Raw genomic sequence first — 14,393 nt, 5'->3', positions numbered from 1 at the left:
TTGCCCAGGAAAGGAGTGATGGAGATCGGGCGATAGTAAGCCGGGCAGGAGGAGGAGGCCGAGAAACCTTGAAGCTGGAGCGTGACAGTCTGGCTGAAACACAGACACTTCCTCCTCATTGGCACACCTGCACACTTCCTGTCGCTATCTCACACCACCACAGAGCTGGAAAAGTTTTCACCAACATGGTGTCCTACACCTCCCCCAATCGATTGGAGTCTGTTCGCTTAGCAGAGACAACACAAGCAGTACTATGCTATCAAGTAAACGTGTTCTAGTCTGGAGAAAGCAGCACTAAAACTGAATCTTGTGATGCTTTACACAACGGTTAAATTAATCCCTTCCATGGAGCCAAATCCCAGAATGTCTAAGCATGTGCTTTGATTGGGCAGACAAGGGCAGCTGAAGACGGTCTGCTGCCTTACCGGCTACCATATTGTCAGAGGAGACTTCATCGGATGTTCTAGCAGAAGCATCAGGGAAGAAAAACAATACTCTAAATGGTTTGTCAAACTGTTAATACCACCAGCATTTCGAGGCCTGAAGACCAGACTCTTAGTAGCCTCGAAAACAAATTAGAAAACATTCCCGACAAGTCCTCGCCAGCAAAAGTAGTAGCCTCATTCGGAAATGCCTTGTCAGACATCGTCTGGAAGTTTCTCTTAAAATTGGTTCTAGTCTTGAAACTGTAATAGAAGGGGAGATATCCCCAGGACAAATTCTTGGATGCAGCCGAACGAGTGGTGGCAGCTTGGGCATTAATCTGATCACCTGCCGTAGAGGCTGGGGGCCCCTCATGAAGAGGGTTTGGCTACCTTGCTATACCACAAGGACACCAGTGGAGCCGGGCAGTAGAAAAGTCGGATCGCTGATGATCGCAGGAGGGCAGCTTGGTCAAATGCCTTGTCCAGTGAAGAAGCTGGTGGGGGAAACACTGGACAACAGCCAGAGCTAGTCCATTTTGTTCACAAAAGGAGGGCAAGTGTTGGGATGTTCTGTTGAAAGGTAGCCAGAGTGCCTAAAGGTCAGTAGGTCAGATTTGTTTTGTGTGTGGAAAGTCATCCACAACTTTACTAGATCGGGGAAACTGGGCCCTGTGGCGCTGTATCTTGGGGTGAGTAAGAATTGAGTCTGGAGGAGGAAGGTTCACACCTGGAACCCTTGGGATTCTGTTTCTTCTGAAACAGTTTCTTTTCATTCGTGCAGGCCTTACAATCGGGGACAGCTCTGGTTCACAACAATGCCACAAAAAACAACTGAGCTGGCACCTTCGACCTCCTTTCCTGGGCACAATGAGCACCTTTCAATCTGCTCCCATAGAGCCTTCAGATGCATTGCCTGGTAGGGAGTGTGGGCATCAGTGTAACTCGGAGCACCCAGGCACCAGAAATAGATGAGGCACAGATCCAATCTCTCTTGCACTTTCTTCAAGGATTTAATGCCTGGCAAGATATTGTTACAAGAGTATCCTCTGAGGCGCACAGGAAAAAATGAACTTTGCTAAAAGTTTGCTAATGATCAACCATACCATTAAATGGGGAGGCTGATGGCCACTTCTAGAGATTGGATAAGGATACACGTATTGCCGCGTGCAGACATCAAACTGTCAGCTCTCCGCCATATAACAATTATTAACATCAAATGCGCAGGATGCCTTAATAGAAGGCATGACTTCAACTGCCAAGGAAAGTGCCCCACTACCATGTTTTGCTTCAACTAGCAGGAAATGGCCCCAATGCCATCCACTGACAAGGTACCGATAGCCCATTGCCAAAGAGTGCCATCAGCAATTTGCCTGTTTGTGGCTTTGTAGTTACCCATTCACCCCTTAAACAGGTCAAAGGGCATAAGGTAAATGCAAATGTCTTGCACTATGCCAACATCTGTAATCCACTGTATTAGGCTAAAAATAGGCGACTGGAAAAGACTTCATACCCCTTTACGCGCAACCCCAATTAAAACTACTGATCGGGCCGCTGCAATACTACAACTCGTGCCTTTAAATTACCACAAGAAGCATACGTGAATGTGCAGAACTCCTCAAACAAATGCTGGTTGTCTATAGTAAATGTTTTTATCCGTTCTCTGCAAATATTAACTGTGGCGATCATTTAATGTATTGTTCATGCTATGAACTAGTGATAATGGGCTCGTAACATAAAACCATCACAAAGGACGTCCCCACACTTAAGTAATACTATACTCTCCTGTGTTCCCAAAAAAGAAACAGAAAATACTCATAGGAAAAAGTAGGAAACTGACACATGAGCCTGCCTCTTGCTTCTACCCACACAGCTCAACATATATGCTCCGATCAGTGTTACCAACAGAGCTTTTGCTTTGTTTAGTCACCCCTAGTGGGGTGGGTATGCTCAGACGTGTGTCCCGTGCCTGCTGGGCCTTTAGACCTTAGCTACTCCTCACTGATGAGGGCCAACGAGGATGAAACATGTCTGGGGATGCTTGTGGTCTGGTGCAGAGGTTATGTGACCAAGCAGTTTGCGATGGACAGCCCCTTTGGGGGTGGAACCACGCCTGATTTGCACATGGTCTTTACCCTTTCTGTAATGGCTTTGCAGGCGAAGAACGATGGAGGGCTACCCAAAGCAATACCAGTGGTTAAGTTTAATTCTAAATGTTCTAGCCATCACCCTCTTGTTTTACCAACAGAGCAGTGTCACAGAAAGAAACTCTACTAGTATTGCTTTCAGTGTTTGGAGGAAATTTGAGGTAAAGTGAATAGTTTAATATCATGAATTACTAGGCATAAGAGTTATGGGTTGCAAAGTCTGTTTTACAGTAAAAATATATTTTTATTTGCCAGAACAGGTGAGAATGTGAATGACTTTTACTCCATAAAAATACTTTTTTGTTCACATTACAAAAAAAAAACGAAGCGAGTAAACGATTCCTACCCCAAAATCGTATCTGGTGCCCTTCCCATGGCAGTTTAGAAAATTCCATGTAAAATATGCGAAAGAACTTACTCCATTGCCTAGATTTGTGGTCAACTGCCTTACTGCATACAATATTTACAATGATCGTCATGAAATGGCTGGATACTTGCTCCACTTACATGTACTCATCAAAATAGTAGAACCAGATACTAATCTGATTCTAGTTGTGCTCACTCCCTGTACTCCTAACAGAGTTACTTGCAGTGTAAATCAAAAAGTAGAATCTTCTCAAACTCATAAACACATTTAAATCCAGTCTGTGTTGGTGGAAAATCCACTTTTCATATTTCAAATTTTAATAACAGAGGCATAAGGTCTGCATGACTGTCCAGTGCCAAAATAATAGGTGGCAATGCATTTCGGACATAGTCCATCGTCAGGGCTTTAGGGCACTGATACATAATTCACATAGTCACAAGCATAATGTACATAGTTATCAGCATAAAGGCATGTATAAAGTAAACAGCCAATCAAATATAATCAATAACGATTGACGCAAATTCAAAATTCAAATAAGACAATCAAAACAAAAACTGTGAAGGTTGAAGCATAAACAAAAAATAAATCACATGAAATATCCTAAATATCTGCTCAACATTTCTTCTCCGTTATAATAATTGCGAATATTTATTTGGAGAGACAGTACCTGAATCTGTTGTCATTATTATGACCAAAATATATCTTCTCAAACACAGTATGCACCTAAACGGAAATCGGACATAGCTTTTGGTATATTCCTCACTCCCTTTGAACATCTCACAAATACCTCTGATGATGCTGCCTCTACCTTCAAAGTGCTTGATAGATTATGTGGTCACGCTCTGTGGGGACACAAACATCGTGGTAACTATTAGTTGCATTCTGAGTTCATAATCCTAATACCTGTCTGGTAATGTGTGTCCCTATCGGGAATAAGGGGTTAGCTTACCCAGGAGCTGTATATCGCGAGCCCACGCGATATGATAAAGTATTAACATCCTTGTATGTATTAAAATTGACTGCCACTCAGACTTGAGTCATTTACAAAGTTGCTGTGAACGCGCATGCGTTCGTGCATTTCACTACATTTCACTATATTAGCTTCCTGCAAACTGCACGACGGCTTTTTGGAACGTTGTGGGCTCGTATTAAATATAAAAGTTTAGTATAAATATTTTTAGTACATACTTAAAAAGTCATTTTACAAAATAAAGGTTTGCTGTAAACTCATTCTTCTATCGCTAGTGATCTATACTCATCCTATGGGTTAAATAAACATACATTATCTACTGGATGATTGAAGCTCATGCTGTAATACTCTATATTCTTTTGGTTTCCTTATGATTATTTAGGTCGGGGTCACTATCAGATTGAGTGATAAGAGAAATTGAATCGTATCTATATTCTCACAGATTTTTGGTGCATTAAAAATTGCAACCCAAAGTAATTCTTTGGTTATTAATGTTATGTTCTTGAAATGTTTATAAATAAAACAGTGCCTAGAATCTATGAGGGCGGTTCATTCGGTCATTAGATGTTGAAGAGTTTCAAGCTGTTCGACTAGTTTACAGAAACGAAAGTGGTATCAGAGGGCACATTTTTGTTGAAAATTGCTAATTTGGCTTTTGTAGGCCATAGGTCAAATCGCATGCGAAGGATCGAGCTTGCATATGTTGGATCTGGTTATTTGTCTAGATAAGCTGGATGGAAGTTCATACATAGCTTTGTGGGTAAAAGCAACAGCTTTGAAAACTGTGTATGTATTGCATTTTTCTCAGGTATTAATCCAATCCCATTGGTACAGTTTTAATTTAGCTTTGTCAGGATTTTGTAGTAATAATTCTATTGGTATGTCAGCTGTTTCCAGTATGCTTAGACAAGTTATCTTACAAACTTGTAAAGGGCCAGAAAACAGTGTTTCTAGCAGATCTTTTAGAGCGGGGAACAAATTATGCATATTATTTGGAGACAAGAGGCATTTCCTATAAATTGCTATTGTTTGCTAGACTATTGTTGAAGAAAGTGAATTAAGGCCTAGCTCAAATATAATTATAGCAATTGGTGTACTGCATGGAAGGGCTAACATTTTTTTCCAGTAGATGCCTTCAAGAACATCCCATCTCGATGGGTCATTAGCGCATTTAGTCTGTGCGCCTTAGCTAATTATGGGAACTATTTTGTTTATAATATGTTATGCCTGGTTTGATAGAGAATTTTCCGTATTTTCTTTGTAAGGCTTTGCCTTGGGTAGCAAGGAGTCTAATTCTGGTTTTTAAAAATTCCGTTGTATTGGGTTGATCATTGCCATGGGTGTTAAAATTGACACCCAAATATTTATACTGCAATATTTGAGATACAGCAAATTTTGAGAGCACCCTGTTAAATTTATAACCCGATTTGGGAAGATGGTGATGAAAGATGATAACATTGGATTTGAGAGTGTTTATGGTAAGTTCATTTGTATCCGCATACGATCCAAGTGCGGTTAATTTCCTTTGCAGGCCAATGGCAGTTTTATCAAGAATGACCACATCAACTGCATAGAAAAGATACAGAATTTCAACAGCCCCCAGTTTTCGTGAAAACACTCACACAGATTTGAAGATTTTGTAAATGTTGTTAATATAGAAGTTAAACAGTATTGACGCTAACGCGCATCCTTGCTTTAGCCCACTAATTGTTGGTATGGCCTTAATTAATAAACCGTTAGTGGTGAGCTTTACCTATATCGATGTACTAGAATAAAATTGATGAATAACATAAATTATGTGTAGGGGGCATTTGGCTTTAAAATGTTTGGTCCATAAAATGTTGTGAGAGACAGAATCAAATGCTTGTTTAAAATCTATTAATGCTAAAAAGACAGGTTGTTTGGTGCTAATTGATTGTTTTTTAAGCACAGATAATATTAATAGGTTTAAAACAGTTCCAATGCCATTTACAAAGCCCAATTGATATTTATCGAATAAATTATTCAAAGCTTGCCAATGCAGAAAGTCACAAAGTATTAATCTGGCTAAAATCTTGCCCGGGGCATCTAGAAGTGCTATCGGTCTATAGTTGCTGGGGTTTTTGCGATCACCTTGCTGGAAAATCGGAATGATGATCGAATCTTTCTACGATTGATGTATGAAAGTAGATGAGATAACTTGTTCAAAAATCAATTCAAGACCTGGGACCATGCCTCCGGATAGGCTTTAAGTGTTGCATTAGTAAGGGAATCCGTTGCAGGGGCCCTGGACGAGCTTAATCTTTTAATTATCAAGTTAATGTCCAACATGTAAAATGAGAGTTTCTTAAGATCAGGTACATTGGTGAAAAGAATTGACGGATATGTGCAACTAGGATTAAGAAGTTCTTGAAAGTGTGTAATCCACTTTGCTTCACTGATGGAATTCAGTTCAAGTGATTTTTGCGCATTGGTAGGTTGATTATACATTATGTGCCTGATTTCCCCAGCCGATTTCTTCCTCAGGGCATTAAGCATGTCTTCTGCGTCAGTATGTTTTTGTGCTACCAGTATTTGTTTTATTTTATTTTTGTATTTGGTATTAATTTTAATTCTTTGATCCAGTTGACTAGTAAATGGAAGAGCTCGAAGGGTGAGTTGTAATTCACTTTCAAGATCATGAATAGATGAGTTATAAACATGTTTATGCCTAAATATTGGACAACGTGTAGATGTTGCAAATTATCTAACAGTTTGGATATAATTGATGTAAGAACTTTGGGTATTAGTTCCCTTGTGAGTTCCAGATTGATTCAGATTGTCTGTTAACTCTGCTATTCGGGATGGGTACCATCTGAGGCGATTTCTGCCAGGATTTAATTCAAGAGTAGCTTTGTAGTATTCTGAACGTTGAAGGCTATGAGGGGTCCAGCATGTTTCAAGTATGTTATGATCACTTTCTGGGTTATATGAGACCTTGAAGGATGCAACATTTTTGTACGCATTGGTGGAGATAAATTTATAGGGCCTCATTACACGGTAGGCGGTAGGGATTTAACGTTACCGGTAATGGAATACCGGTAACGTTAAATCCCCATGCTAATTACGACCCGGCTCACCGCTATTAGCGGCACCGCTAAGTACAGTGCCACTAATAGCGGCCAGTCCGCGGGCGCGCGACCCTCCATCCCGTAAATAACGCCATGCCGCTAATAGCACACCATCCCAAGGCGAGCGGACATGCCAATAGCGGCATGGTAAAGCCCCCAAATAAACCCTTACCGGCATGGCGCTAATACCGCCATAGCGAACCACCCGTTAAAATAACTGTGCAGTGTTACCACCTGCCACAGGTGGCCACAATCAGCACAGGTGGAGGCAATGGAGACTGTGGCTGCTCAAAAGGAGCACACCACACCCCTTCCCACACCCCTTCCCACACCAGGATGGTTCCAATACTAGCAGCATTACATGGCCTGGAGGACCTGATAGCAGCGCAGCTCCAACAACAACAGGCAGCACAGAGGAGACGCAGGAGGAGGAGGAGGGCAAGACAGGCACAGCAAGCACCACCACGGCACCTAATCATACCACAGAGGCACCCTCCAATTCCCAGGATCAGAGCCAGTCCATTTAACCTAACACCTGAGCAGATACACACCCTGTACCGTCTGGACCGGGTACCATCACCAGCATCGTGGACATGATACACCACGACATTGTGAGCCTCATAGACATCAGAACTGCCATCCCCCCTCTACTGAAGGTGGTGACTGTGCTCCACTTCCTGGCCACAGGCACCAACCAGCATACAGTGGGGCAGATGCATGGCATCTCCCAACCAGTATTCTCACGCACACTGAACCAGGTACTCGATGCCGTCCTGAAGCATGCACCCGAACACATATACATGCCACGGACTGCCCAGTAGATTGCAAACACCAAAGTCGGTTTCTATTCACTGGCAGGCATCCCAAGTTGCATCGGGGCCATCGACTGTACACATGTGGAATTGGTCGTCCCACATCACAATGAAGTAGTGTACCGAAACAGGAAGCAATTCCACTCCATCAATGTCCAAATGGTATGTGACGCCAACAAGATAATCACACATTGCTGTGCCCGATTTCCCGGATCTACCCATGATTCCATGGTCCTGTGGAACTCAACTATCCCACGCTACATGGAGCGACAAATGGGACAGCGTTTGTGGCTACTTGGTGAGTAGCAGGCCAAGCACATGGCAGTGTGCGTGGGGGGGGAGATAGATACTCCAACTGGGTGTGCGTGGGGGGGAGAGATAGATGCTCCAACTGGGTGTGCGTGGGGGGGAGAGATAGATACTCCAACTGGGTGTGCGTGGGGGGGAGAGATAGATGCTCCAACTGGGTGTGCATGGGGGGAGAGATAGATACTCCAACTGGGTGTGCATGGGGGGGAGAGATAGATACTCCAACTGGGTGTGCGTGGGGGGGAGAGATAGATACTCCAACTGGGTGTGCGTGGGGGGAGAGATAGATACTCCAACTGGGTGTGCGTGGGGGGGAGAGATAGATACTCCAACTGGGTGTGTGTGGGGGGGAGAGATAGATACTCCAACTGGGTGTGCGTGGGGGGAGAGATAGATACTCCAACTGGGTGTGCGTGGGGGGAGAGATAAGTACTCCAACTGGGTGTGCGTGGGGGGGAGATAGATACTCCAGCTGGGTGTGCGTGGGGGGAGAGATAGATACTCCAACTGGCTGTGCGTGGGGGGGGAGATAGATACTCCAACTGGGTGTGCGTAGGGGGGAGAGATAGATACTACAACTGGGTGTGCGTGGGGGGGAGAGATAGATACTCCAACTGGGTGTGCGTGGGGGGGAGATAGATACTCCAACTGGGTGTGCGTGGGGGGGGAGAGATAGATACTCCAACTGGGTGTGCATGGGGGGGAGAGATAGATACTCTAACTGGGTGTGTGTGGGGGGTGGAGAGATAGATTCTCCAACTGGGTGTGCGTGGGGGGCGGAGAGATAGATACTCAAACTGGGTGTAGCCTGTAGTCCATCGTCCAAATGCACATACAGATTTAAGCCAATGAAATGAACAGGCCACACTTGAGGTGAACAGTAACAAGCCCCCATTCCTTCCCCCATATAGGTGACGCTGGCTATCCCCTGAAGAGGTGGCTCCTCACACCTCTACGGAACCCACAGAACAGGCACGAAGAGGAATACAATCGTGCACATACCCGTACCCGCATCGTGATCGAGCAGACTTTTGGCCTATTGAAGTCACGGTTTAGGTGCATTAGCAGGTCTGGTGGCGCTCTCCTGTATGGCCATGAGAAGGTGGCCAAGATCACCATGGCATGTGTCATGCTGCACAATATGTGTATCAGATGGAATGTGCCACTGCCCCCTGACGTTGAAATAGAAACACCTGATGAGGATGATGATGGTGATGAGGATGGAGGTGAAGGGGATGCAGGTCATGCAAGAGGGGATGGCCAGGAGGGACGTGCTGTGAGGCAGAATCTGATCAACCAAATATTCTGAGTAACAAGTTCTCGTACTGTCACCTGGATATGGCTAGTGGTGTAGTGGTGTCTGTGTGTTAGCTCACAATGGACCCTGGCGTCAATAAATCAAACATACACAATGAAGAAGTCCAGGCCTGTGTTTTGCTCTAACACCAGTGTATTTATGAACTCAAACAGGAAAATGTGCATGTACCCAAACATCCCACCACCCTACCCCCCACCCCCCACAACTGTCCCATCACACCCTACCCCCCACCCCCCACAACTGTCCCATCACACCCTACCCCCCACCCCCCCACAACTGTCCCTCATGTGTCTTCCACAATTTTTGCATCCAGGCATGCACGCGGAAATATGGATATTCACTCCCTATTGGTCATTGCCTGTTCCAGCATTTGGAGGCTGCCGGGAGGAGCGCCTGGTGGTGCGTGCGGAGCGTCGGAGTGGGCTTGTCTGCCGTGAACTGGCGGACGAAGAAGTGGCAGACTGTCCTGGTGCTGGTGGAAATTGACGGTCCATTGCATCCGCAATGCGTGTGAGTACCTCACGAACTCTGATGAGCTCCCCACACAGCGTGTCTGTGCAGGTCTCCATACTCTGCCTGGAGTGCCTGGATGTCTCCCCAATACCCCCCCTGAAACGGGCAGCCTCCGCCACATGCTGACCAACCAGCACAGTGAGACCCTGTTGCTGCTGGATGATGCTGGCCAGGTCAAGGGCAGTGTCGGCCTCTGGTGGTGTAGCTGCTGTGCATTGTGATGCTGGCAGGTGTACAGATGGAGGCACCGGGGGGCTACTGAAGGATCCCATGGTCTCGTCACCAGTGATGTTGGAGCCAGGTGTGTGATGGGGTGATGGCTCGGGGGTTCCAGGTGGGCTTGGGGTGTGCATGCCCAGCTTGAATTCAGTTGGGTCCTCCACATCAGTTAATGGTGCGGTGGCTGCCCCCTCTCCTGCCGAACTAGCAGTAGCTGAGGGTGGTCCCTCGGTGGTCCCTCGGTGGCTGTGAGTGGTGGTGATGAGTGAACCTCCTGAGGTGGGGCTGTTGGGTTTGGTGTGGTCTTGGCAGTGGCGCTCGAACAATGTTTGGAACTCTGCAAATGAAGCCTTGCGCCTTTTCCCCTGTCGTGGGGGTGTCCTCGGTGGGCTGTGGCCTTTTCTTCTTCTGCGCAGGGGGTGCCTGGAATGCATCCTCACTGTCTGTATGTGACCCTGTCGGGGGCGAGAAGGGGGATGGCATTGGTTAGGGTTCGATGTACTTAATGCAGGATACATCATCAATGCAGTTGTGGGCATTTGCAATTCATTGTGAAGGGTGCAGGTGTGTGGCACTTGGCTCTGTTGATGTGTGCATGTGTGTGTGTTTGGGTCTGGCACTGACATGGGCAGGGTGGGATGCATGTGTGGATGTATGGCCATCCATGAGGTGAGCCTGGGCGGACATTTGTGGGGACCTGTAGATACACATTGCATGCTTTCATCAGTACACTTACCTCCATCCGACGTGTCTGCCACGCCATGCTCCATCCTCCCGACTCCCTCGATACATTCGGCTCTGATCAGGTTGGCGCATGCCTCCTCCCATTCCTTTAGCTTGATTGGCGACCCAGATCCGCCAGCGGTGGCAGTGTTATGATTCTCTGCCAGGATTATTCTGACCCGGAGTCTCAGGTCATCCCATCTTTTCCTGCACTCACATACATTGCGGGTGCTGGTGCCCACGACACTTACTTTCATGGCCACTTCGGCCCAGATAGCCTTTTTCTTAAGGAGGGTCTCCCACCGCATGTCGTTAGCGGAGACCACTGCAGCATTGTCTGCTAAGGTTTGGGTCAGCATGAGTAACTCCTCATTAGAAAACTTTTCTTTCCGCTGGTGGTCAGTTGTTTTTTTCAGTGCCTTGGGCATGGTAAGGGTATTCCAGTAAATCTCAGACAGCAAAGTACCACAAACAGGTCCAGGGGGCAGAGGATGGCAATGGATTGTGTTTTTAAAGATGGCCGCCGTGTTCTTTCCCGTTCCTGTGCGATGACGCTATTTCCGGTTCCGCAATTTAACGGTCACCGCTAATAGCGGTGACTGCTATTTGCATGCAGCGTGAGGGCGGAGGTGCTATCTGCACTTTCGTCGAGGGCGGTAAGTGACTTTTTGGGGTCTTTAGCAGCATGGCGGTTGGGTCATTACCGGCATGGCGCTATGCTCGTGTCCGAGTACTCGTAATGGCGCGCTATTAGTGCCCTCTTGCAAGGGCGGACACGTTAAGAGCGCCATGCCGGTAATTGTGGATTTTTACCGCACGTGTAATGAGGCCCATAATCTAGTGTTGAGGCACTTTTGCCTCTAGCCCAAGTGTGAGCAGAAGGCAAATCTCCAACCGTTGAGCTATTGAGCATGGAAACATTTCTGATTTACATGAAAGTCATCCATTCAGCAGCTCGGGGCTTGAGTTGTTTATTGTTGGTAGAAATACAATTCATGTTATAGTCACCGGCAATAATGGTGGTCTCTATAAGGGGGTCAAGGAGAATCTGATCTAATATTGTTTCAATTTTGGAGACAAAGATAGATTCAGTGGGGGATAACGGTTCCAATAGATGTTTAAAATAGCTATTGTCAGATAAAATGGGTGACTTGAGTTTTTCGTTGAGATTTGCATTACTTGTATTCTGTAATCAGGCAATAGCCATAGCTCAAGGTGTAGTTGGGAATTGTTTTTAATCGCAGCCAGGAGGCCTGATGCTGGACGCCCTTTGGCTGCTTTTGTCGCTGGAACAGATACAATTTGATGGTCAGCCCAGATTGGTTCAACAGCGAGCCAGGATTCTTGTAACAAAACCACATCAAAAGTATTTAAGAATTGTGCCTTGTTTGATAGGAGGTGGGTGAATCATCTTGTGTTCCAGACTGCAAGCATGCACATGTGCGTGAGTGATAAGGCTCCCTGTTAAAGAGTGGAGGCCTTAGGAGCTCGATCTTTCAGTGTCGTGACCCAATGCCATTTAGACTTGGTTTCAAAGACTTGTGTTGGTTGCTGAGCTTCCGGAAAATTTGTTTTCATACATTTACAGCATTGATGTTCCAAGGGTTGCGAAGCAGGTTTGGTACTAGCCACTAGGGGCCATTGGTGCACTGGTTGCTGGTTAGAGATTTTCTCAGGAGGCAGTGGTTTCAGTGCTTCTAACTGAAGACCCATTCATTTTAAGTTATGTCTTTCATGCCATACTATGTTCTTCACTATTCTAGACAGTATGCTTATTTCGACGATATTTGGGTTCAAGAGGTTAGTGTACCTAATTGAGTTGATATCATTGTATATGTTCAAGCGTGGGTATGGAATTAAACACAGCTAGTAATGTTGACCTATTGGGGAAAGGGTTGTGACTCAGTCTATCAAGCATTGTGATTGATATAGTCTCATTATCAAGTTGCATGGGAGCTAAGGACTGCCTATGCGGATGGTTTGAGATTCCTTCAATTTGTAACAATCTCTTGCCATAGTGTACTATTGTAATGGATAGATGGATCCAGGCACGTTTAACTGCTTCAGTTACTTCCTTGCATTGCAAAATTACATCATAACAGGTAGCACCCATATTATTACATTAAATCCAAGACATCTCAAAATGGGCGCCAAAAAACGAGGGCCCCTAACAGCAACGAGGGACCACTTAAAAGCGTCCCCGTTGCCGGGCAACCGTTGCTAAACACAGAGCAACAGCGTTGCTGTCTCATGGCTAGATGCGAGCAGAAGCCGCTCAAGACACATGGTGAGTGGCGTCCCTGCATTCTATGATTAATCATGCGCCCCCACTTAGAATGAGTCACTCTCCAACTTTGCGCACGATCGTGAGCTGCAGCAAGCCATCCCGGCTGCTGCACATGCGATCGCGATCACCAATACCCACCAGCTCTAGGACGGGCAGTCGGACACACATTTGTGTTCCGAACGCCGATGACCGGCTGCAGGGCTGCCATCGCTCATTAAAAAAGAGTGCACAAGACCCAGCGCCGCAGGGCTGCCATCCTTCATTACAAAATAGTGCACAATACTGAACATTCTGCTAAACTTAGATTCTACCCGGCATGGGCAGGCGGCAATTGAAAATAATACAACAGAGCCCAAAGTGGGTAGGTCCTGACACATTCCCCCCTTGGTCTCTTACAGGTTATTAGAGACGCACTACTACAGCCGTATACCCCTGATACTTGGTTGACAGCATTCGCACGCCAGAGCTGTTATGAGGTAGCAACAAGCAGTGAATGCCATTAACCTGTCTCAATTAGCCTAAAAAAAGACTGTTCAGATATTCTTACTGTAAATTAATTTAGTTTGTTCTAAAATAACCAGTAATTACCCTGAAATATGATAAAGTAAATGATCTATAGTGGCCTCAAGAAGTAAAACCCACTGTGGTATTCTTTCTCTTAGGTAGATGGGATGATGGCCTCCCCGATCCCCCTCACCTCTTGATCTTACCAAGACAAGCACAAAAATCACGGTCCTGAAGAAGATGATAACTAACAATCATCGAAACCGGTCCACCACCTTTTAACCCGGGATACCCCGTGAACAAAACCATACAACATTGTGCTGTGGAAGAAGTTCCTTGTTTTAAAAAAATCTTTCCACGACTTGGGGACACACACTTCTTAAGAAGGTCAATAAAAGAAAAAAGGTCTAAAGACCCATGAAAACAGTTCTTCTCTGAAATGTGGCCCCAAGCTCCTCTGAAACACCCTCTACCCCTAAATGGGCAGCAGATCCATACACCCCACGTCTAAGGACAGAAGCCCACATATATTATGAGGAGTCTTTTGTGAAAATTGTTCTTTGAGGTCACCCATTAAATGGCACCAGAACAACAATCAGTCTCCACGCTGAAAAAGTGGATCCCAAGAAGTGTTCATGTGTGTTAATGACAAATTCACCACACAGTAGAAATTCAGCCAAAGAGTGCAAAAAGGGGAGTGGTTAGAGGGAAAA

The sequence above is a fragment of the Ambystoma mexicanum genome, chromosome 11 (genome assembly GCF_040938575.1).
Source record: "Ambystoma mexicanum isolate Mex_15411 chromosome 11, UKY_AmexF1_1, whole genome shotgun sequence".
NCBI lineage: Eukaryota > Metazoa > Chordata > Amphibia > Caudata > Ambystomatidae > Ambystoma > Ambystoma mexicanum.
Note: the sequence above shows the minus strand (reverse complement) of the source record.